Below are 6,626 nucleotides of genomic sequence, written 5' to 3'. Positions count from 1 at the left end.
AAAGAAAAAGGAATGGGTGATAAATTGAACCTTGAGACTTGCCTAAGAACTTTCTGCTCTTTCCTACCCACCTCATCTGGGAGACGGCTGGAGGTCTCATCAGCATTTTTTTTTTTTTTTTTTTTTTTAAGTAAGAGCAGCCTTGCAACTAGATGGAAAAAATTAGTCAGGCTTTTCAAACTGGGGTGAAGGGGCTAGGCAGGCTTGGGGGTGTAATGTACCAGAATATAGAATAACTATGGCATATCTCCCAGGAGGTAAGTTTTACTCAATGTTAAGTAAATAACTTAAAATAGTGTTATTATATTAGGACAACCATGGATATATTGTGAAATAGAATGCAAATACTGTCAACCGAATAAATATGTTCACAGTATAGCTTTACACTATTCCACTAAACCCTTATGTTTGTGTTGGGATACTTCAAATAAAATTTGAGGAAATAAAGAACTGTGAAATTCCCCAAATAGAGATTCATTGAAGTTAATCAGCAAACACTGGCAGGAAAGTTATGGAGGAGCCTAAGGAGAGAAGCTATCAATGGTACATTCTTGGTCAAATTCCACCTTGAGATAGTTTTAAATTTTGCTCTTTATTTAGAAATACTGAGAGAATAGAGTTCTCATGGCAAGCAAGAGGAAAAGAATGCAAGGCAAATAAAAATATGAGCCATTTCAGGGGGCATCTGGGTGGCTCAGTCAGTTAAGTGTCTGCCTTTGGCTCAAGTCATGATCCCAGGGTCCTGGAATCAGGCTGTGTCAGGCTCCTTGCTCAGCGGGGAGCCTGCTTCTCCCTCTCCCTCTGCCACCCCCTCACTTGTGCTCTCTCTCATGTGCTCTCTCAAATAAATAAATAAAATCTTTTTTAAAAATATGAGCCATTTCAGAAAAAGGTAAGAGACAGGAAGAAGGGGGAGCTGGGAGAAACTATGCTCATATGGCAAAACCATTTAATGAGTTTTTACACAGACTCCACCAACATGAAAAAAAATCATACCAGAATTCACACTTGAATAGGATGTCTGGGATTTTTTTTTTTTTAATAGACCACAGCTAATCTATAAGCAACTGAAATAATTTCTTTTCTCTGGGGGTAATATAAGAGTGTTAGGGGTGCTGGTTCACAGAATCATACAACAGAAGTAGGATTTGGGGGTAATATAAAGAGTGTTAGGGGTGGTAGTTCACAGAATCATACAACAGAAGTAGTATTTGGGGACTGGTGTGCCTATATGAAAAATCTAATAGCAATATCCAAAGGCAATTCAGGGCAGGCAGGGAAACCTTAACTTCCCTATAATTACAGTCTCACACTAAGCACTTAATATGTGCCAGACAATGTGCTAAAAGTTTTACATGCATTTTCTCACTTAATCCTCAGAACATTTCTATAAAATGGGCATTATTTTATCCTTATTTTCTAGATGAGAAATTTGAGGCTCAGGGAAGAAGAAATTTGCCCACGGACACATAATTAGTGAGTGATAAAGCTAGGATTTGAATCTGGGGCTGTTTGACACCAAAGTCCCATATACTTTAACCACTAAAACACGGTTCTAAAAATTAAATGAAGTCATGTGTAAAACACTTGACACATGGTAAGTAATATTTTATTCACTGTCATCTTGCCAGGGAAACAAAGCCAGCTTATGAGCTTTCGCTTTATAAAAATTTAAGTCTAGCATTTGCATTGTAAATGTGCACATTACATTGTGACCTAGTGGTTAAATAAGCCATTGCTTTAGGGAAGAAAGATGGGCTTATCGCCTTTTTGCTAAAATAAAATAATTCTTAAAAATAATCCTTATTGAAATGACTGTAACATTTTTCTTTATCATAACCACAAAATTTAAATTGTTAAAAAACAATACAGCAAATTGAGGAAAAATATTCTGGCAAAATTGCTGGAAGCTTTGCTGGGGCTATTATCAAATCTCCATTATTTTGATGTTTTAAATATTTTTTCTAATTTAATTTATCATCTAATGGTTATAGAATACTTTCAGACTCGGCCGAGTGCTAGGTGCTACAGTACTAGTAAAATTACACAGCATAGCTGTTTCAATAAGAAGTTCATATCTGATAAGAAATCCAACCCATTAGTGAATAAACCAAGACCCTTCGATGAAGTGGTGGGAATAAATGGAAACTAGATTGAATAGAATTATAGGAGTGATTACAAAAGGAGTGTTACAAAAGGAAGTGCAGGAGGTGTGAACACACGCCCTCCTTTTTCTAAATGTGGCAATCATGAGAAGGAAGAAAATGAAAAGCAGCTGGAAGGGACAACAGTCAACGGAGAATTTGTTTTTCTTTTTAAAGACAGGATTCTTAAGTTTGCCTGAAGGCAGAAAGGAAGGAGGAGCCAGTTGAGAGTATATGTTAAAATACTGGAGAACAGACCCTTATTAAGACCTGATTCTGTCTAGCTATGTGAACCTTAGGCTATTCAACTCCTGGGAACACCCATTTCCTCACTAATGATATTAAGATAATAGAAACACCGGTTTTCTTAGAACCTGGTACATATTAGTATCCAATAAAAATTAATTATTAGATATTGTTAATAATACATATTTAGTAGGGTTAACGAGCAAAGGAACTATATGCATAATGCCTAGCACAGTGCTGAATCCTTCACAAAAACTCGAAATACAGCAGCACTATTATTATATCTTTTTTACAGGTAAGGGTATCTTTCAAGGAAAGAAGAGTCAGATATGACAGCCACATTTCATCTCCACTAATAAATATAATTTAAATGTTAAAATTTTATTGGTAACAGAGATCATAGGTATTTTAAAATGTGCTTTTGCTAGAGAATAAAATTTGTTAACAGGCAGGATCTCAATTTTAACATAGCATGGGTTTTTCGGTCTTTAAGTGTTCAATTACTTCACAAGTTTCTTTTCTAAAAATTGAAGCTAGCTGGCCTGCAGCCGTGCTGGACATGCAAGGAAAGGGCACCGGGAAACTGTGGGAGAAGGGCTCAGGGCAGAGCACTGAGATGCAGCAGCTCAGATCCGCGACTCTGGTGCCGTCGCGCCTGGGGACGAAGACGTGATGAAGGGGACCCAAGGAGAAGGGGCGGACTCACTCAAAATACCACTGGCCCACCCGGAGGATAACGGCGGGCCGGGGCCGGGGCCGTGCCCCCCCAACCCCCCGGCCTCTCCTCTGGCCGGCGCGCGAGGGGAGCCCGCCAGCGACAAGCCGTCCAGGCCCGCGGCCGGAGGTCACCGCCCGGCACGTGGGAGCGCGTCGTCCCTCCGTGGTCCCTGGTCCACAGTCCGCCCGGCGGGCTAAGGCGCGAGGGCGCCGCGCCCGCGAAGCCCCCACAGAGCGACGGAGGGGGCTGCGCCGGCTCGCCAACACCACCGCGCTTCGCCGCTTCCCCCCGCCGCCGACTCCGACCTCGACAACCCCCGCCCCTCTCCCGAGCCCAGGCCCCGGACGCTGGGAGGGCTTGCTCCCGTCGCGGCGAGGGAGCCACTCACGGGCGGAAGCGTGTAAGAAAGGGGCCGTGACGCCGCCCCATCCTCACACACGGTGGGCGGCGGGGCCCGCTGCGAGAGGTATGGAAGGACCAGGCGCAGCTGCAACTGGAGGGTGGCCGGCGAGGCCCGAAGCCGGGGCACGAGAGGAAGATACCTGCGAAAACCTGGGTATGGGGAGCGGGCGCCAGGCCGCCGGACAGCCGCACCCGAACGCTCCGAGGCCTCAGGCGGTTGCTCACCACTCGCTCCACAGGGGCACTACCCACTCAAGAGACCTCCCGCCAACCGGGAGCGACGCTCGCGCGGGCCAATCAGCGCACAGAGCCGCCGCCGGGGGGGCGGGGCCTGCCCGAGGTTGCGCGCGCCGCGACCCCAGTTCCAGCTCGAGCGCTCCAGCTTCCGCGCGCCGGCTGCGGAACCCCTGAACCTACCTGGGCTTGCGGACCCTCCGGGCCCGGTCCTGGCAGAACGCCACCACCCTCCCAGATCTCTTCTGGCCTCCTAATTTAGCCCCTTCCCCGTGGACGCTTATCAAAGCCAGGCTTGTATTCGAGCCATTTACCTTCCCTCCGGTTAGATGGAGAGGCCCCGCGGGGCTGGGACTTCAGGTCTTCCCTAACTCACTTCTACCTTACAGCACCAAGCAGGACGCCTTGCACACACGCACTAGCAGATACTTGATAAAGACAGGCGTCAATAGTAGGAGGACAGAGAATCAGAAGTGAACTTTGCAGCAGCAATTGTAATGCCCACAGTTTCTGCTATGTTAAATAACTATATAGACAGAGGAAGAGACCACTTAAACTAAAAAAGAAAGGTGTGACTACCGTGGCAGAGGTTATGTTACACTATTCCGTTAAATCTACTGTTCTAAGCTGTAAATTCTTCTACAGGAACCTTTTCATTTTGGTCTCATCGTAGCCCTTGGCCAGGTGCCTGGGATGTAATTGATGCTTAGTAAACGCTTGTTCTCATTCTACTTTCTAAATATATCTCCCCACTATTACCCATTGATTCTTTACTCCAGGCTTACATACTTGCTTTTCGCAGAGAAGGTCTTAAACTTTCTTCTTTGAGCTGGCATATAATGTGCTCTTTCTTTTTCACCTTCATTTAAATTTTCTATCTGATATCCATCCTTTAAGACCCAATTTAAGTCATCAGCCCATCATCTGAGTACTTAGTAAGTGCAAGACTGTGCCATTCTTGAATTCCTGCAGCACTTTCAAAAGTTCTGATTGTTGCAATCTTATTAACCAGCTTTTTGATAAAATTATTTTATTATGTGTACATACAGATACAATTTTACATAAATGGCGTTGCATACGTACTTTAAAAAATGGAATGTTTGAGGGACGCCTGGGTGGCTAAGTCGGTTGAGCATCTGCCTTCGGCTCCGGTTATGATCCCGGGATCCTGGGATCGAGTCCCGTGTCGGGCTCCTTGCTCAGCAGAAAGCCTGCTTCTCCCTCTGCCTGCTACTCCCCCTACTTGTGCTTGCTCTCTCTGACAAATAAATAAAAAAATAAAATCTTAAAAAAAAAATGGAATGTTTGATAGGTACAAAAGAATATATATAGTAACATACATGCAGGCAGCAGAGCATAATAAAACAAAAATTGGAGAAGCTACTACCCACCAAAAAAGGATGAATCTTAACACCCAAGAAATAGAACATAAACAATACTGATAAGATCCTGTATGTTTCTCCTCCTCCCCTTACTTTCCCTGAAGAGGCGACTTTGGTTTTTCCCATTCCCTTAAGATTTACTGTACCTTTAAACACAGATTTTGGGGCGCCTGGGTGGCTCAGTCGTTAAGCATCTGCCTTCGGCTCAGGTCATGATCCCAGGGTCCTGGGATTGAGTCCCACATCGGGCTCCCTCCTTGGGGGGAAGCCTGCTTCTCCCTCTCCTACTCCCACTGCTTGTGTTCCTGCTCTCCCTATCTCTGTCAAATAAAATCTTTAAAAATAAATAAACAACAGATTTTGTTTGTAAATTTAATACTTTGTATTCTTCATAGTTTGAGATTTTAACATGCTAACGCAGAACATTGTAAATCATTTTTATTGTTGTATAGAATTCTGTTCTATATATATACTGTAATTATCACCATGCTCCTGTCAATGGCCATTTGGGTCATTTTTTGCTACTCTGAAAGCTATGAGCCTTCTTGTTACACAGACTTGGTTATCAGTGGCTGTGCTTCTGTAAGACTATATTAGTTAGTTATAGCTGGCACAGATCAGTTGGGTGGTCTGACTGGTTGGTGCCCATGTTAAATATTCAACTACTACTGCTTGTATATGCCCCATGGTGCATGCGTGTAGTTTTCCTATAAATGCTTTAAAGGGAAAATGATGGGTTTTAGGGTATGCAATTTACAAGATTACAAATGCTAATCTCATTTCCCAGGTAGCTGTACACATTTTATTATTTTATTTATAAGTAATCTATATGCCCAATGTAAGGCTCAAACTCCCGACCCCAAGATCAAGAGTCATATGCTCTACCAACTGAGCCAGCAGGAGCCCCTAGTTGTACCAATTTTAAGAGCTCCCATTAGTCTACATCTTGCCAACTTTGTATTTTCAGACTTTTTGTGACTAGATTATCTTTTATTAAAGTATGTCATAGAGAACACCTTTGGATTTTTTTTTTCAGCACCCTTTTTTTTGGAAATATTCTACTCAACCTCCCAAACCACTTGGGTGCAAGGATAGCAGCTATATTCATACAATATCATTTCTCTTCTTCACTTGTTGGGAGTCATAAAGGCCTTTCATCCAAGCTGGGCCAAATTCTCTTCCTGGAATTTTGCACTAGGACCCAGATTTCAGTGTGGCTGACTACTTTTTTATATTGGAAGCAACAAAAACTCCTGAGAAGTATCAGGATGGAACAATAAAACAAAAGGATTGCATTAAATTTCTCTCTAGAATACTTTTCTTCACTGTACCTCGTTTTTTTGTTCCTTACTAAAACTATCTTTTCCCATACTTGCTTCTGCCTATGACATAATCCTTATTTGTTAAATTGAGGCAACAGCTTCTCCACTTTCAAGTTTAGATTCCTAATTTTAAGTGTTCATAAATACTAGGTGACTTTTGAAAGACAAAATGTTACAC

The sequence above is a fragment of the Phoca vitulina genome, unplaced genomic scaffold (assembly GCF_004348235.1).
Source record: "Phoca vitulina isolate PV1807 unplaced genomic scaffold, GSC_HSeal_1.0 scaffold63, whole genome shotgun sequence".
NCBI classification, from domain to species: domain Eukaryota; kingdom Metazoa; phylum Chordata; class Mammalia; order Carnivora; family Phocidae; genus Phoca; species Phoca vitulina.
This window is presented reverse-complemented; position numbering follows the sequence as displayed.